This window comes from Mauremys mutica, chromosome 3 (genome assembly GCF_020497125.1).
Source record: "Mauremys mutica isolate MM-2020 ecotype Southern chromosome 3, ASM2049712v1, whole genome shotgun sequence".
Classification (NCBI taxonomy): Eukaryota; Metazoa; Chordata; order Testudines; family Geoemydidae; genus Mauremys; species Mauremys mutica.
In genome coordinates this window covers 141,933,969-141,952,947 of record NC_059074.1, presented here as the reverse complement: position 1 = coordinate 141,952,947, position 18,979 = coordinate 141,933,969, and the positions used below count along the sequence as shown (strand labels likewise).

The following is an 18,979-nucleotide window of genomic DNA, read 5'->3' as shown; positions in this document are numbered from 1 at the left end:
GCAGTTCACAAACCGGAGGAAGTTTAGTTGCTTCTTTGCCTAAATTGCTTGTGAGGCCCGACCCAGTAGGCATGCTAAAAGGCAGCCTAACTCCACAGTGTGATTCATTTTTTTGTTTGTTTGTTCTAAGCACCTAAAAGTTAGGCGCTATGGTGCTCAGCACTGCAATGCCTAATCCCCTTAGTGGAGCAAAGCCCCAATTCTGAACTGAGACTTGGTAGGTCAAACTTGTGCCCTATAACCAGAGCCGGCTCCAGGAGTTTTGCCTCCCCAAGCAGCCAAAAAAAAAAAAAAAGCCTCCATGGCGATCTGCGGCAATTCAGCGGGAGGTCCTTTGCTCCAAGCGGGAGTGAGGAACCCTCCGCCGAATTGCCGCCAAATACCTTGAAGTGTCGCCCCACAACGGAGTTGCCGCCCCAAGCACCTGCTTGGTAAGCTGGTGCCTGGAGCTGGCCCTGCCCATAACGGTTTCCACTAAAGTCAATAGAACCCCACTTGGGCACAGAGGTCAATACTAGTGGATCCTGATGCAAGGGCCTAAAGCTGATGGGCACTCAGTTGTAAGTTACACACGCTCCTAACTGGTAGCTGTTTAAATACTGTTCTTTAAAAGTTTTAAAATGTTGTGTTATGATAAATGTAGCCTATTGGGAGATTCTGGAACATTCATGAGATGAGTACAGGACATGAGAATGTGGGAGACGCCCACTTTAGGAAGGATATGTGACTGGTATGCACTCATCAGACTGTAACAATAGCTATCCTGAGCTTGATGCATACTGTGAGTATTAATTAGAACATATTGTTATAACCTAACACAAAATGGTTTTGTGTTTATATTTTGAGATTAATGATGAAAGAATTAGTACTAATTTTGGGTCAGAGTTAAGGCTGTTGTGTTGTGAAGAAATATGCACTTCTTTACACTAGATAAGAATAACTTTTTATGTCATGAGTGTAAGATTTTGATGTCCTTAAGTATTCATTTCTTTGTTTTTAAATGACAGTTTTACAAATGATCGAGAGGAAAAGTTGCTGTCATTCAGCAGCTTCAATTTTGGTTTTTGAAACTTTTTTTTTTAATAATTATGTATAGCTAAATAAAGACATCCCATCTCATTGATTTAACCTGGTGACACAGTTTTACAGGTTTTATTAAATTAAAGCAGTACATGGTGCTGGTCAAGCTAATAGCTCTGGCTGATCCCTACCTCATGCAAACCACAGGAGAGACACATTCACTCTGCTAAGTTAGTCATGATGTATCCATGTACAGCCTGCCTTCATTCTTGACTGTTAATGGAAAAAGTCATAGCAAAGTAAATAGCAGACCAAACACTAGAATCCAGGGTTTTGGGTATTACAGCCTACGCCTAATCTGCTATGCCACAGTACCTCCCAACCACTGAAATGGTCCAATTGAAGTTAATCATAGAATATCAGGGTTGGAAGGGACCTCAGAAGGTCATCTAGTCCAACCCCCTGCTCAAAGGGGGACCAATCCCCAGGTAGACTTTTGCCCTGATCCCTAAATGACCCCCTCAAGGATTGAACTCACAACCCTGGGCTTAGCAGGCTAATGCTCAAACCACTGAGCTATCCCTCCCCCCTTAATGTCCCCCCTATTGAAATGAGTAAGAGGACTGGGCTCCAAACTACCCACAATAAAAATAATTAACATTTTTGGTTTTTTACAACCTATGTTTTTCAACTACAGCCATTCCATGAGTTCAAGGAGATTAAACAACTCTAGCATGGTATTTTTGAGCTAAAGTGGGCCCAAAGTCCAAAGAAATCTTAGAATTAAGTTCAAATTTCAGATCAGGGTAACTTTTTAAAGACCTATGATTCCAAAACTGATGGATTTTCTTCAAACTTTGCAGAAACTTTCTTTTTTGCCTTCAACTCTACCTCACCCCCTCTATCAGCACACAGCGTAGGGGCCATTCCAGGGGGAAGGGAGATAATTAGGGCATCCTTATGCACCAGAGATCCTGGGCTGCCAGAACTGATCTTAGAGCTACTCTTACTAGGTCCCACACTGGCTCCTGGCCAGCCCAAGCAACTAAATGATGGTATAAATAACTTTGCCCTCCCAGTTCTGCATCAAATGACTGCTCAAGAGAATGTAGGCCTCTGATACCAGCCGTCCCACCTCCATTTTGGATGCAAAACTTCCACCCAATTCAATATCTTTCCTGCATATCACTTCTTCCACTTTCTACTTTCTCTTCCCACATTTAACCCATTTAATTTTGAGTTAGCTGAGGAGACAGTAACTATTCCTGTGTCTGTCAGGTCATCTTTTCTCATTTGCCATTCACTGGGGGCCTGAGTAACCTCTCTTTCTCAAAAGCACATTTGGCAAATTTCTGTTTTTAAATATTTCAGTAAGTAGGCCTGGATTGAGCATCTGCACTTTTATAGATGGCTATTATGCTATAGGTAACCTGAAGCTATTTAAAACACATTGTTGAATAAAAAATTGATTAGACTCTGGAAGACGTTCCTAGAAGATAAAATGGCCTGATGCTGAAATGGGCTGATAACCCACCATTTCCAATTAAGCGAATGACAGCTGCAAGTGCTCAGCACCTCTTAAAAATCAGGCTATGATATTTAAGTAGATCAGGTTGAAACTTGAACAATATATTCTGTGCTGGTTTAGAAAGCAGTTTAAGGTGTCATAAACGTCCATTTGCATTGACATGTGGACACTTCTGTCTCCTCTTTATGCAGCTTCTGTCATCATTTAATTGTCTCTTTCTCTAGGAAGTTCTGTGGTGCCCTTTTATATTAAATTACTCCTACTTGAGAGGAGAACAGTAGAGATCCTATTATACTGTTTCTGGTTCATTAAGCCGGTAATTGCTTTGGTTTTGATGTCTGTAATCGATGCATATTTTTAAATGTACAATATGAGTAATACAGTTACAGTAGAATCCCTATTTATGAACTAATTGGAGATTGAGGTGTTCATAAAATGTAATGTCTCAAAATTACAGTATGTATGGTGCATAAGTTAATTTATTCGTTCACTGATAGTGTATATAATGGCAACATATAAAGAATGCCTGATTTTAATTTGAGAGAACTGCATCTCTTCTTTGACACGGAATCTTAATCTTTTCACACCTAAACAGTTACTTGAATGTTGGCTGAAGACTGAAGTCACATTTAACAGCAAAAAGAATTAGGGCTGTCAGTGATTAAAAAATGAATCGCACTGTTAAACAATAACAGAATACCATTTATTTAAATAATTTTTGGTTTTCTACATTTTCAAATATATTGATTTCAATTACAACACAGAATACAAAGTGTAGAGTGCTCACATTATATTTATTTTGATAAGTATTTGCACTGTAAAAAAACAAATAAATGGTATTTTTCAATTTGCCTAATACAAATACTGTAGTGCAATTTCTTTATAATGAAAGTTGAACTTACAAATGTAGAATTATTTACAAAAAAACTGCATTCAAAAACAAATCAATATAAAATTTTAGATCCTGCAAGTCCACTCAGTCCTCCTTCTTGTTCAGCCAATCGCTCAGACAAACAAGTTTGTTTACATTTGCAGGAGATAATGCTGCCTGCTTCTTGTTCACAATGTCACCTGAAAGTGAGAACAGGCATTTGCATGGCACTGTTATACCCAGCATCGCAGGATATTTACGTTCCAGATGCGCTAAAGATTTATATGTCCCTTTGTGCTTCAACCACCATTCCAGAGGACATGCAACCATACTGATGATGGGATCTGCTTGATGATAATGCATGTTCATTTTCATCATCTGAGTCAGATGCCACCAGCAGACAGTTGATTTTCTTTTTGGTGGGTCGGGTTCTGTATTTTCTACATCGGAGTGTTGCTCTTTTAAGACTTTTGAAACCATGTTCCACATCCCTCTCAGATTTTGGAAGGCACTTCAGATTCTTAAATCTTGGTTCGAGTACTGTAGCTATCTTTAGAAATCTTACATTGGTACCTTCTTTCAATTTTTATCAAATCTATTGTGAAAGTGTTCTTAAAACGAACAACATGTGCTGGGTCATCATCCGAGTCTGCTATAACATGAAATATATGGTAGAATGTGGGTAAAACAGAGCAGGAGACATATAATTCTCTCCCAAGGAGTTCAGTCACTAAGTAATTATTGCATTATTTTTTTAGCGTGCATCATCAGCATGGAAGCATGTCCTCTGGAATGGTGGCCGAAGCATGAAGGGGCATACAAATGTTTAGTATATTTGGCATGTAAATATCTTGCAATACCAGCTACAAAAGTGCCATGTGAATGCCTGTTCTTATTTTCAGGTGACATTGTAAATAAGAAGAATGCAGCATTATCTCCTGTAAATGTAAACACACTTGTTTCTCTTAGCAGTTGGCTGAACTAGAAGTAGGACTGAGTAGACTTGTAGGCTCTGAAGTTTTACATTGTTCATTTTGTTTCTGAGTGCAGTTATATAAGAAAAAAATCTACATTTATAAATTGCACTTTCACGATAGAGATTGCACTACAGTACTTGTATGAGGTGAATTAAAAATACTATTACCATTTTTACAGTGCAAATATTTGTAATAAAAAATATTAAGTGAGCACTGTACACTTTGTATTCTGTATTGTCTAATACTTTGCATTCTGTGTTGTAATTGAAATCAATATATTTGAAAATGTAGCAAAACATCCAAAAATATTTAATACATTTCAATTGGTATTCTACGGTTAAATTTTTTTGGGTTAGTCACATGAGTTAACTGCAATTAAGTGACAGCCCAAAAAAGAATACTTCAGTGGCAGAAAAAAAAAGGTTCATACAGCCAATTGTTCATAAGATGGATGTTCATAAAATCAGGCTCCTACAATAATATAGTTTAATAAAACCTCCCAGATAAACTGTATTAACATGAAGGTAAGGTTGAGAGTATATGTCTGTCATTTAAGGATCAGAAATATTGTACTTATCCCAACACCAAGATTTTAAACCCTGGAAATTAAGAGTTAAAGTTACTTTAACATGTTTGGATTTTTCTTAACTGTAAGAAATGCACAGCTCAGGCAGCCAAACAACCTTAACTCTGCCCTGTAGTGATGCCATACAATAATCATGAGACTATGATTAAGGCATTTTAGTGGTTGTAGCCCCAGATTAGATTAAATTGACTTTTAAAGTCAGGCTCAATTTTTTTCATATGTTCTCTTTATGGTGTCTGGCCAGGGCTGAGTTAAGGTTGTTTGGGTCTCCTAACAGTGCATTTCCTACATTTACATGTTTGAATTATTTTTTTAGTATAACCTTAGCTCTGAATTTCCTGGGTTTATAATGCTTGGTTTGGGATAATTACAACTCTGAGTAACCTTTAAGTTACTCATACACACTCTCAACTTTAACACAAAGTTAACAGTTCTTTTTGTCTGGGAATGTCCTTTAAAAATATTAAATTCCATATGAACACTGAACAAGAAACCCAAAGCTCTGATATTTCTACCATGAAAGAGAGCTTCAAAATCATTAGAAATATTATCAACCTTAAATTATGTAGTTTTAACTCTTAAAAGCAGATTCATTGGAACACCAAAGCAGCCAGAGTGCATTGGCCAGTTAAGCTTGGTTTATTGCGGTGCAAGAGCAGCTCAAAGTTGCAGAAGAGCACTAGCGAATTTCATCCTTAACTTGAAATTGACTTTATTGATTTAAAACACTGAGCTAGGGAGACCAGCCCTATGTAGAGAGTGGATGGAGGCAGGGAGAGTCCAGTCCATGAGCCTGCTCTATAGGCTTTCTCTGTACCCCTACCTCAGTTGCCCCAGTACAGTACTATGGGAAGCCTTTCATGCACTCATGTCCAAATTAGCATGCAGCTGTACAGTCTGTCACAGCTCTTTAATCTACCAGTGGGAACCCTTGACGCATGTCCATCTCTCTCATACCACTGACTCATTACAATCAATTGAATTGTTGCATGCAAATTGTCTAAGAAGCATATTAATTGACGGAATCACTTTTCTGACAGGCTCTGTTTAACAGTTGCATCTGTGGCTGGCCTGACCCTGTCTGTAACTTACATAATAAATTTGATGCAATAATCAACAACTTAGCATATTCACAACCTAATTTTTTCAAATACAGCCATACACAAGATTTCGTTTAACTTGAGCTACATGAAAAGTTTGAAGTATCTGCATTATTTCCTTAAGTTCAGTTGGCCGAAGCTAATACTGACAGGCAAGCTACATTTCTTAAAGGACCCAGTTTTAAACTATTTTTAATTGATAAACTAATGTGCTTTCTAATTCCAAGAAAATTCATTCATTACACAAAAAGTACTGGAAGTTTGGGGAGACTGGATTGTATTTTTCATACAAAAGAAAGACACCGACCCCCTACATTCAGTGCCAAATGAAACATGCTTAGCTATGGAGTCACAACCAGTGCTCCCATAGGGCTACATCGGGGTGGGCCAACTTTTTGGCCCGGGGGCCACATCGGGGTTGCGAAACGATATGGCGGGCCAGGTAGGGAAGGCTGTGCCTCCCCAAACAGCCTGCCCCCTCCCACTTCCTGCCCCCTGACTTCCCCCCTCAGAACACCTGACCCATCCAACCCCCGTGCTCCTTGTCCCCTGACTGCCTCCTCCCGGGATCCCGGCCCCTAACTGCCTCCTGGGACCCCACCCCCTATCCAACCCCACCTGCTTTCTGTCCCAACCACCCCCTCCCAGGACCCCCTACCCCTAACTGCCCCCCTGGGATCCCTCCATCCCCTTTCGGAATGTGGCCCTGCGAACACGGGCGGAGGACTCCGGAGGAAATGGGGCAGCCGCACAGCCGGAGAGAAGTGACAGTTTCCCCTTCAAAGCGCCACGTCTTTCCGGCCGGCTGCGCAGCCGCCCAGTGCTCCTCCTGAGTCCTCCGGCTGCGCTCCCGCCACCCGCACCGCTCGCCTGCTCCCCTGCCCCCGCAGTGATGCCCCTCCCCCACGTGGGGGGGTGCGTCGGTGCTGAGCTGCCCGAGTGCCTGGCCCTGGGGCCCCCTGTTGTTGGGAGGGCCCCATGCCAGGGCACCCTGTGTTCACTGTTAAATCTGCCCCTGAGCCGCGCCACACGGCCGGAGCCAGCCACACCACCGCGCTCCCAGCACGGCGAGCTGAGGCTTTGGGGGAGGGGGGACAGCAGGGGAGGGGCCAGGGCTGGCCGGGAGCTCAGGGGCCGGGCAGGATGGCCCCGCAGGCCAGATGTGGCCCACGGGTGGTAGTTTGCCCACCTCTGGGCTACATAGTTATTATTTAGAAATATGTATTCAGGGTGCTGGAACAATTTGTATAGTGAGGGTGCTGAGAGCCACTGAACCAAACTAAACCCTGTATATAATGAAAACCACTTCAAGCCAGGGGGTGCAACAGCACTCCCTGCACCCCTAGTTTCAGTACCTACATATGCATTTGTTAATAGTTGAGAAGTAGTGTGTGATCATCTAATTAAATAATGTATCGTTAGCATGTGCTCAAGGAGTAAGGTTAAAGTTGCACTTTCAGCCTTATCTGTGGTATTTTGTGATTTTTTTTTGAATGCTTAATAATGCAATCTTACTGTTGTGCCACCTTAGTTATTTTATTTCCTACCTTCTTTTTAGAAAAAAATATAGAAATGTCTTTGCTCTGCAGCATTATATAGCAACTTCAGGAGGGACTATTGGGGGAGGGATGGAGAGGCCAGTTGGTAACACCTTCTTACTTAGTATTACTGTTCTATTGGGTTTTATTTAGGATGACCAGACAGCAAGTGTGAAAAATCAGGACAGGGGGTGGGGGGTAATAGGAGCCTATATAAGAAAATGACTCAAAAATCAGGACTGTCCCTATGAAATTGGGACATCTGGTCACCCTAGCTTCATTAATAAACTCAAAGTACTTCTGGGATAACTGTACATCTCATCCCTCCTGGTCTCTTCAAGTGCACCACCTCTTGGTCATAGGCAGTTCTCTCTTTCTTTGGGATAAATGCATGTTTCCATTACCTCTCAGACTGGGGGCTGGGTGGAAGTTCTCTGTATATCAACTGTGATCAGCTTAGCAGATCTGATTTATGTTCAGATCCTGCAGTGATACTCCCTACATAGGCAGTAACTGTGGTAATTTGTGACCAAACAGCTTCCTTTAAGGCAAAGTATTTAGCTATAACAGAAGCATTTAAGAGAAAACAGAGCTTAAAACTAGTAAACCAGCTTTGTTTTTTCCCATGCTTACCATTCTCTGGATCTGATAGGTCCCAGCATTGCAAAATAAGGCTGCCTACAGGAACCAGGATCTTAGAAGCTGTCACCATGGCTATTTTCTTTCTAATGTGCACCCGCGTGTCCTTATCTGGAAAGCCATGATATGCTCTTCCCCCATCCCTTTATTAAGTTAGATCAATACATGCACACAGGAAAGTCTTATAACCCCAATATAAGGCCTTGTCTACACTGCCACTTTTACAGCGCTGCAACTTTCTCACTTAGGGGTGTGAAAAAAACACCCCTCCGAGCGCTGCAAGTTTCAGCAATGTAAAATGGCAGTGTAGACAGTGCACCAGCGCTGGGAGCTGTGCTCAAAAAATCCACCCCCATGAGGGGGAGTAGCTACCAGCCCTGGGGCAGTAGCTACTAGCGCTGGTGTACTGTCTACACTGCCACTTTACATCGCTGAAACTTACAGCGCTCAGGGGGTTGTTTTTTCACACCCTGAGCGAGAAAGTTGCAGTGCTGTAAAGTGGCAGTGTAGACAAGGTCTTAGTTATACAGTCTCTCTTAATAACTAGATTACATATCAATATAGATTCTTACGTGTCAGCTCCACTTTTGGCATGCTTTCTCATCCGAAATAAACATAAATTAAATGCAATGTGGAGGTGGTCCAGGGATAGAGCACAGGGCTGAAAATCAGAAGACCTGCATTCTGATACCAGCTGTGTATAGCTCTGTGTGATCTATACATAAAAAAGGCTCTATAAATGCTAAATATTTAATATTCAAATGAGGGTTCAAACTGCACAACCTTTTCATCCAGAATGCTTGGATAAATCACAGATACAAAAACTTTGTTGCCTGCAGAACCCACTCTTGTAGATATGTTCAGAACATGCCGAACTCCACACAAAATGACTGGGGGAAAGGAGGAGAAGACGGTCGCCTCTTTTATAATCTTTAGCCTAGCAGTTAGGCTCATCTCACTTAGGATGTGAAAAACCCCATTTCATTTCCCTCCTCTGCCTGATTAGAAGGATTTGAACAGCAGTAAATTTGACCCTCCAAATGTGGACATGTTCACAATGAAGTCTTGTTTAGATTGAGAATTTTTGTCAATTCTTCCACTTTTGGCCTAGTATAGGTGCAGCATCTGTTGGGAGAATTGCAAAAAGTTCTCCATTTAGATGTAGCTTCAATGACATAAAGGAGGGAAAAGGCAGCTGGAGAGAGTATAATACGAATTTTTCTACCATATTAAAAATAGAACCACCACAACCTAGCACACTCAAGGAGCTCTTCTCACTCCAAGAAAACAGGTCTCAAAAAGAACAGTCTGTTATGACTCCAAAAGAAACTAATTGTTGGCTGACATTGACCAAAACCACCAGAGATCTAAATATTCTGTAGAGCCTAGATTTGAAAGCTACCTATAACTGACAAATCGTATTCAACTATTTTTGGTTGTTGTTAGGAAACTTGTAGTTAGGTCTGTAAAACTATTTCTGACAACATTAAAGTGCAAAAATCTAAAGTTCTAACCTCCTGTCCTTACCTCAAATACATAGATTAATTGTAAGTTATTAAAACATTAAATCAGCACTTGCAAAATATACCAAACTTCTGCTAGATAGAAGATGACAAGGAAGATGACTGGGGGCAAGCTCCACAGGCAATGCCCTGTTGAGATGATAGGATCCCCTTGAATGGTAAATCTCGCCTGTATTACAGTGCTGACAGGGAGGTGTTTGCTTCTTCTGACACATCAGATCTAAAAAGAACCTGGATTTGGTGTACACACCCAGATGGGGGATTCTTAATATTTAGCTTTGGGGACTATTTTGTGTTTAAACATTTTTTTCAATTATAAATTTCAGTTTAACACATCTAGGACTTAAACAGCTATAAAAATAATGATGCTTTGCTGGGGAGGAAAGGCCAGCAAATTTAATCCAAAATGGGATAGATTGGATTCTCCATCTCTTGAACTATTTAAATCAGAAGTGGAGTCTTTCTAAAGGATTTGCTGTAGCTCAATGAGAAGTTATGGACTTAATGCAGGAATTACTGAGTGAAATTTCCTAGCCTGTCTTACATGTGTCAGACCAGAAAATCATAATGGTCCCTTCTTCCCATAAAATCTGTCTATGACTATACCTTTCTACAATAGGAAATTAAAGAGGCTTTGCTCGAGTGACATCACCACCTGCACCACTTTGCCATTTGAAAAAGAATTAACATGCTGAAATATTTTTTTTAAATCAGGAAAATAATATATCATTTTCTTTAAAGGATTCTGCATGATAGTAAGCACTGTCAGATTGGGGCTGGTGGAATAAGACCCTACTGTCTCTTTTTCTCTTTCATGCCAGCCACAGTATCACCATTCTGAAATAGGGATAGGAAATTACCTAAAAGCTTGAGTTTCAGAACAAAAGCTTGAGGTGAGGCACCTATGCCCAGTCCATATTCCCAGCTGTTGAGAAGAGGGAGGGTGCTAAGATTCTTTCTGGATTGCTCAGTCTGGATCCTGCTAGGGTACTCCATCCTTTTGTCACCCTCTGGCTAGTAGGTTCCTAGTACATTTGAAGCACCCTGCCTGTTCAGATACTGGAAGAAAGGAACTGCAAGGGGGTGACATTCTTCTTTCTAGCTCAGTTACTAATCTCCTGAAGGCTGCAATGGAAGGAGGATCTTTGCTACACAATCCCTCCTTTTATTTTTTTTTAGGAGGATCTTCTGTGCCTGCCTCTGCTGTTGCTTGTGTCCTCTTAAGCAGCAACGTCATGAAACTGCCTTTCACAATTTAAATGATACCATGACCACCATAAGGGCTATGCATTTATTTGATTTAAAGTTTAAATTATGCAGACATTGGCGGTGTATGTGCTCTCTGTCTACTTCAAACATGGTCAAGCTGAGTTCGGGAAGTTAACATCAAAGCATGGGAAAGAAAAACCGAGTCCAACAGTGGCTGTCTATCAGAGGTTTCTGGAAAAGGCTTTTCTAAACAAAGAAGCCATCCCTGATGCGTTCCTAGCCCAGGCACTGAATCCTTGCGCTAGTGAGTGAGACTCTAGGAGTGAAGAGAAAAGGAAAGAAGAAATTCTCAAAAGCTCTTCAGGGGTGGCCAAAGAACAGCCCCTCCGGCCTGAACGATGAGCAATGTTGCACTTTGTAGTCCTAAAGAGACCACAGTTCCCGGCTTGCAATGCTCCGTGAACTACAGGAGCCCGCAATGCAGCGGATGGAGCGGTGCATGCTGGTATTTGTAGTTCTGCGCCCGTTGCGTTCTGCTCCCCCCCGGCCGCTTGAGCCTAGGGAAAGGTTGCGAATTTGAAAATTCCCGCGGTGGCGGCGGCAGCTCTCGCGAGATCTGCCCCCCCACCCCACCTTCCCTTCCCGGTGGTGAGCGGGTGTGCGTGGGGGGGGGGCCGGGTTGCTGCGCAGACACTGAGTGCGGCGGAGCCGGGCAGGCCCGGGAGAGGCAGGCGCCCGCCTTAACCGCTGTGGGGCGATGCCGTCGCCGTGACCGGCACGCGGGAGCGGAGGCGCGCTGGGCAGGAGGCGGACGGCGGCGACACCCGCCCCAGCAGGTACCGGCGGGAGGTTCCGCTGCAGCCCGCCCGGCTAGGCCGGCTCCGGCTCCCCGCCCGGGCACGGCGGGGGGGCGCCCTGGGGGGGGGGGGTCAGGGCTCAGGGGGCAGGGAGCGGCCCGGCGCAGCCGCTGCGGGCCCGGCAGGCGAGGGGGCGGGGGAGCCGGCTCCTTATGTAAGTGACCCCGGGCCGCGCAGCCGCCGCCGCCGCACATGGCGGTGCCTGGTGCCCGAGCGAGGGGGCGCAGCCTGTTCCCCGTGCAGCCCAACCCCGGGTGAGGCGGGAGGGGGGGGTCGCTGGCTGCCGCCCCGCCGGCGCTTAGGCCCGGGCAGAGCACATGGAGGCGCTGGTGGGTGTGTGCGAATCGCAGCAGCCCGGGCGGCCAAACGAGCTGTGCTGCTCCCTGGCAATGATACTGCCTCGTCCCTAGCCCGTCCCCCTCCCCCGTCAGACAGTTCCTAGCGGGGCATTTGCACAGGAGACACCCTAGGTGTTAGGGAGGGGGGATGGGAAGGTTTGCACGTAAAAGCGGGTCCGTTTTTGATAGTTTACCAAAATGTAGGGCGTTTTTGTGAGGCTCCCGTGCATGTTTGACTTTTGTAGCCATGTGGCTACAGAGTCGGTGCAACTTTCTATTTAGATCTGCTGCTGGGTGCGTGTTTTTTTTTTTAAAGTACTGTATGTATCAGTTGGTAGGGCACAAAGTTGCTGATTATAATGATGGTAAACAGTTCAGAATTTCATTTCTGGTTTTCATAAACCTTAGATATACCACGATAAGCTCAAAACGTCCATCAGTGGGAACAAATATTTTCAACCTTTGTTGTCTGATAATTTTCCTAACATCGACAGCCAGAAGGTGGTGTAAAAATGGGGCTCTGCAGCAGGGGCTAGAATCAGAATTCAGTTAAGGCTGGTTGCCTGATAGGGCAGGAATGGGATATGCTTTTAGGGGTATGCTCTTAGACTAGACAAGACTAGATTCCCTATCAGTCTTGCCTAATAGTTGTTGTTGCATGTGGGCAGCATTACAGCTTCCTGCCTCCTGGTGTGGCTGGGGATACATCCCTCCTCTTTTCCTGCATTATTTCTATTTGCTTTTGTTTTTCCTGGAATCATTTTTGTACTGCCATACAGTGAAGTTTAGGTTAATCACTTCCATACTGAGTATCAGGGTTGAAACTGACCAGAATCTTATTCAGTTAATCTTTAGTATGCTGGGTGTAGAACTGTAATAGGTATAGTCTTGTTAAAAATGACTGTCAAGTATGGTTCTGCTGAAGGAACAGTGTTTTATAACCACTTACTGTAATAGTTTAAGATTCATTGTGTGATGTAGACAAAAACCTGATGTAAACTTTTTGTGGCTCCCCTGCACCACAAAAAATAAGCCTACACTATAGGATGGTTATTGCCATACACTTTTTTGGTGCAGTACTGTTTCTGAACATATGTTTGAAAATTACTTAAACCTTGCATCAAACTTTGTGTGCCAAGACTAATAACTCTAATGCTTAGGTGGGAGATTGAGTTTATTGGCTGCAGCTAATGCAGAAGCTCAGTGGGCTTTCACTCCTGCTGCTGCACATAGAATTCCTGAGGCAGCAGAATGAAACTACAAAAATCATGGCTCATCACCCCTGCCTCTCAGTAAGCAATGGGTAACAGCAATAGTGAAATAGGCTTGATTCTTGTATTTTGCCACAGACAAGCTCTCTCTTGCCAGTGGCTTTATTACTGTGATGGTTAGTTTCTAGGTTAAATATCAAAGTTCTCATTCAAAACTTCATGGATCCTGCGCAGGGGGGCTTGTTTCTGAATACAGGTAGGGATGAGCTTACCAACTGCTACCACCAATAAATCACAAACTTATTTATTCCTTTTATGGGAAGATGTGACAGAATTGCCGGCTCATTGAACATGAGCACCATTGTGCTTAAAGTTCCCTCTCTTCCTAACATTCTTCCAGGATTCATCAAATACTTCTGGGTTTAAAAAGAAAAATAGTTTTGTAACAGTTTCCTTTACCTAATATAAACTGTGGAGGATGGTGTTTTCCAAAGTGAACTCGCTATCTTCTCTCATTTCCCTTTCTGCAGACTCTTCCCATTTCCCCCCACTACGTACTAGACTTTTACACATACTTTTTACTGCTAGTCAGTAAACCAGATCATCTTAACCCCTCCCCCGTGCTTGTTGTGTAATAACTGTTGCCTCCCTAAGTATAAAGTATTAGGTCCCCATCTCCCTGGATCAGAGTCAGCTGGGAGTTGCAATGCCTCAAATTGTTTTAACAAATTTCTTGTGTGGCTGATTGAAATGTTGACTGGCTCCAGAAAAAGTAATGTTCAACCTTTCTCATCCAGTGTGAGAGTTGCTGTAATGTTGAGACTTTGGGTAACTGAAGGATAGTATCTTGGATGATGTCTTTTCTCCCCTACCTCTATTCAGTCCTCCTTGCAAAAGAGCAGAGTGAGGATTCCCCTTACAAAGTCATCTGAGCCCTTCTTTGATTTGCTCTGCAGTTGGCAAATAGGACTACTTTTCTGTGAACCAGTCTTATGAGTACTCCTTTCAGTTGAAACTGATGGCATCTTTTTTCCAGAACTCTGGCTTTGCTAGGTCCATGGCATGTTGACTTTCTCCAAAATAGCCAATGATATTCCTAGAACTGAAGTATGTAGTATAAGGGAAAAATGGTTGAAGCGTGAGCTGCCAAAGTTAATGCTTTGGAACAGGAGAGAGCTGGAAGTTAAAGGTTTGGCTTATTCATGTAGCACTTCAAACTCCCCTGCTGGCTGCCTGATTTTTAGTAGCCAGGAACATACTACTGTCATGCTTACAGGGCTAGCTGTACCTCTACCTACTCTCTGATCAGGGCTGGCTCCAGGGATTTTGCCGCCCCAAGCCGGTGGGGGGGGAAACCGCGATCAGCTCTACTGCTGCCGCTTCAGTCTTGGGCAATTCGGCGGCGGGTCCTGCTTGCTGGGCTGGTGCCTGGAGCTGGCCCTGTCTCTGATGTATCTGAGTGCCCTCCCTTGAGTATCAGTTTTCATGTACACCTCTACCTCGATATAACGCTGTCCTTGGGAGCCAAAAAAAATCTTACTGCGTTATAGGTGAAACCGTGTTATATTGAACTTGCTTTAATCCACCGGAGTGCACAGCAGCGCCCTACTCCCCCCTCCCCGAGCACTGCTTTACAGTGTTATATCGGCTGGTGTTATATTGAGGTAGGGGTGTATTTACCTCTCCTGGGTTGGAATTCTGCAGTTTTCCCACTTGGCCTGGGGCTACAGTACACTGTGTATAGACCATGTGTACCCAGAAGGTCCAACTGGGTTTGAGCATTTCTGGTTCTTCCTTTTGGGAGCCTGAAACCAGGATGAGTGTAGTGACCAGACAGCCTACTTAAACCAAAGTACTGTTGAATCTTAATGGTAGGAACAAATCATAAGAGAAAAGGGATTTTTAACAGTCTACATGCACCTAAAGTCCCCTGTAATGGTGGGCCAGGCAGTTCTAACTTCACATACTTCAGAGTGTTCCTGTCTCAATCTGAACAGCTCCCCAACAACTGCTTCCCCCTAGAGAGAGTCATTTTTATCCAGCCAGTTTTTTGATCTGATCGGTTGCTAGTTGTTGGCCCTGCTTGTCCATACTAGTTTGGTGAGTTCAGCGGGTGGTGGAGTCAGAGAGGCAGTGACTTTCCCTTTGTACTATAACAACCCTCAAGTATTTGCTGGAGGTGTCTTAACCTGAGCCATTCTTTTGCTTTCCGCTTGTTTCCCAGCAGCCCTGCTGATTTACTCAGTATACTCATACATTAATGTCCCAATAACCAGGTCAATATGCAGAATTCATAAATAATTACAGATCCATGTTCCTCACAATTACGGTTAGGCCATATCTATGCTGGCAAAACTTACAAAATTTCCTTCTATGCTGGAGGAAGCCCTAGCGTAGACAAGGCTCTGGTAGCTTCTGGCAATTATATGTATCACCACTGTGTTAAAAGTGGGGCCAACCACTGGAGCCCTGTCTTCTTCACAATGCTCATCAGTTCAGCTGAACTGGTGTTGGAATCAGCGGTAATTACTTTTAAATGTCTCTGCTATAGACAAAGCCACAGTGTCACAGAATAAACTCTCTCCTAGAGAAGAACCGAGGGTTTTTGCTCTCTATATAGTACCTCCCCAAAATCCACAGCCTTTTTAATTTTGATTTTCAATCTGTCTTTGCAAAGCTTAGGGATTTCCTTGTGAGCCTGCTGTTAGCATTTCCAAATAGGTAATGGCAAAGACAAGTGCCATGTTTGGAAAGAAAGAGAGCCATATTTGGAATGTCATTAAAAGCATTCACTTGAACAGAGTTCCCTCAGATGATGGCCATTTGACTCTTAGAGCCCTTAACTTTGTCCCCTGCTGGAAAATTCCAGGTAACTTTTTATGTTTTTACCGTTTATTTTTGGCCTCTTGTTAAATTAGTGACTCTTCCATTTTAGGAGAAGCTAGCCTGTTGATCAGGATCTTTTTGCAGTTGCCAAATGGGCGCAAAAAATAGTCCTTGGTCTTTAGTGCTTCATCTGGTTTCTTGATGAAATGGATCTCACTAATAAGGATAATCTTTCATTTGATGAACTCAGATACCTTCCTATATATTCTGTGCACTTCATTACACTTTTCTTTTTTTAATATGTACTTTCAAAATCACTCATGTACCAGTGGTTTTAAATGTAAAGGGACACTGCCAAATTGATTCTTTTGAAATTGTCTACTTAAAACAGTACATTTTGGAATTTTAAAAAATCCTTTTAAAAACAAAACAATCTTAAGGGTTGTTCTGCTCCTCTACTGATGTTTTAGGAGGCTCATCTGGGTGATCTTAAGAGCAACACTAAACTGGCTCTGGTCTGGCCCTCTACCGCCTCTCCATCCTCTCTGTACATTAATTCATCTGATTACTGCATCTTCAGCTTTGCTGTTACTTGTCATTGGTGAACACCTTCCAGCGGGATTGGCAGAAGAGCATAATAGTAAACTCTTCCAGAGCAGTTCATGATAGGAAGTGCAGCTAATCAACAAAACAGTAAAACTGACTGCATGTATAGCTGTCAAATGCCAAAAGTAAACATATTTTTCTTGAATTTTTCATTTCAGAACTTTAGATGTTATAGTAAGCGGTAGCAACATTTTCCAGTGGAAATGAGCGTATGTTGAACAGTGACCCTTTAACCTTTGCATGTGGGTGGATTAACTTAAATTGGAGGGTCAGATTCATGGTGTGTACACCACATCGCAGATTCTCTTGTCCCCTTCCCCTCCCCTTCCTAATCTACAACAATCGCCTTAATGGAAAAAATAGGAATGGATTTAATATATTTGTATGTCTTACATGATGAATGGGCTTTTTTGAAAAAAGTTAATCACTGTCTACTACTTATGTGTATCTTCCCCTCCCATCTGTTCTGTCTTTTTCCTCCTGTACTTCCCTGCTGCATGGTCCCCTTTTTCCTGTTGCTTGGCTGCTTGCTTCAACTACTCCCTTGGATGTACTCCCTGGCTGGCTCGTTCCTCCTCTGCACATTCTTCTCCCACTAGTAGCTTCAGTATCTTTGGGCAACTCCTATTTCTCTTTTTCTTCTAATGTAGGAGTGGTCTGTAGGCTGGTTCCTCGTTTCCAGATGCATTTACAGGCCTCCAGGCTCTTTTGCAATGAAAAACCTAGACTGGGAATGGGTGGTGCAATTAGCACCATGTGACTTGCCAGCTTTCCACAGACCATAGCTTGTGAACCATCGATTTTAAGACAAGCCTTTACAATTTATTTTAGTCCTTAATTAATTGAAAAGGGGATTGATGTAAATCAACAATTACCGTTTTTTATCTTTAAGTATCTTAAAGAGAAATTTTGCCTCTTCACCTGGTAGGAGAGAGAAAAATCTATCTGATGTATTAAAAGTATAGGCAACTTATTACTGAGCTAATATTTCCATTTGGTGTCTTGTTTGAACAATGACTTGTCTTAACAAATTGCTGTTATTTGGTCTTCTTTTTTCTATAATAAAGGTATCTGTTGTATTTCTGACTTACTAGACATTATTCTTCAAAACATTTTAGGTTTATTGTTAAAATTAAACTAAGCAAAACCATTAATACAAGCATGTTAAAACTTTAAAAAGCCTTTTTCCTTATGGGGTTTTTATAGCAAATAAAATGATTCAGCCCATTGTCATTTAAAAATGTCAAGCCCCCCACCCCCTGCAAAACTCATAACTCACTGCCAGTACTATCTTATCCCATTAGAAACTCTAATGGTCTCTGTTGTGATTCTGTGTCTTTTATGCTGGCACAGGAAACAATAGAGCCAGAATTTTCAGACTGGCTGACTGCAGCAGCGTCCTTGCCATCCACAGCATTCTTTTCAAAATGTTGCCTTGTTCTTGGTACCAGGCTCTGCATCTGTTATATTTTTTGCCTTTGGTATATGCTGCTTTTTTGATGCTGGCAATAGAGACACAGACCTCTTTAAACATCTTTCAAATAGGGTGTCTGTGTGGTGTGGAGTAAGGCAGGTCCCCCAGTCCATCCCCCAGCATCCCTTCCCCCTGCCCTCTAAAGCTAGGTTACTGCTTGTACATAACTTAATTGTAAATAGCAGTTGTGTTCCTTCTAATGGTATGGCTGTTCCCACACAGTGTCTGTGTTATGCTCATACAAAGCACACAGAATCTTTATAGAGGACGGTAAATACGCAGCATTTAGTGAAAATACAACAGTTAGCATATGCCTTTTAGTCACACACACGTACATGCGCGCGCGCACACACACATAGTCCTGCATTGATGTTTATAGTTACCAGTCCAGAGTCTGGATCAATGTAGCGGCCAGCCAGATTGGTCGCAGCAGGGTTCTATCGGTTGCGACCCGATGCTCCTGGAGTGTGGCAAGACAAACCCAAAGTCCCATGGCCAAGCACCCTGTTTTGATAGGTGTTTTTCTTTGTTGAAGTCTATGGATTTTGCTGCATCAGTTTGTGACGGGTTACTTCTTAATTGGTGTAAACATTCCAATACACCTCAAGAGGGTCATCCTGTCCTTTGTTCTGATTTAATCAACTGTCCTTAGGGGTGCCAGCCTTCACCTCAGGCT

General features: G+C 42.9%; 1 protein-coding gene across 1 annotated transcript in view; it reads left to right on the top strand.

Moving 5' to 3' along the window:
- Positions 1 to 11,709: 11,709 nt before the first annotated feature.
- AHCTF1 (AT-hook containing transcription factor 1) overlaps positions 11,710 to 18,979 on the top strand; it is an 80,640-nt gene continuing 73,370 nt past the window's right edge. The window contains exon 1 of the mRNA XM_045010556.1: positions 11,710 to 11,827. The gene's annotated coding sequence lies outside the window, so the exon portion shown is untranslated. The remainder of the gene's footprint in view (positions 11,828 to 18,979) is intronic.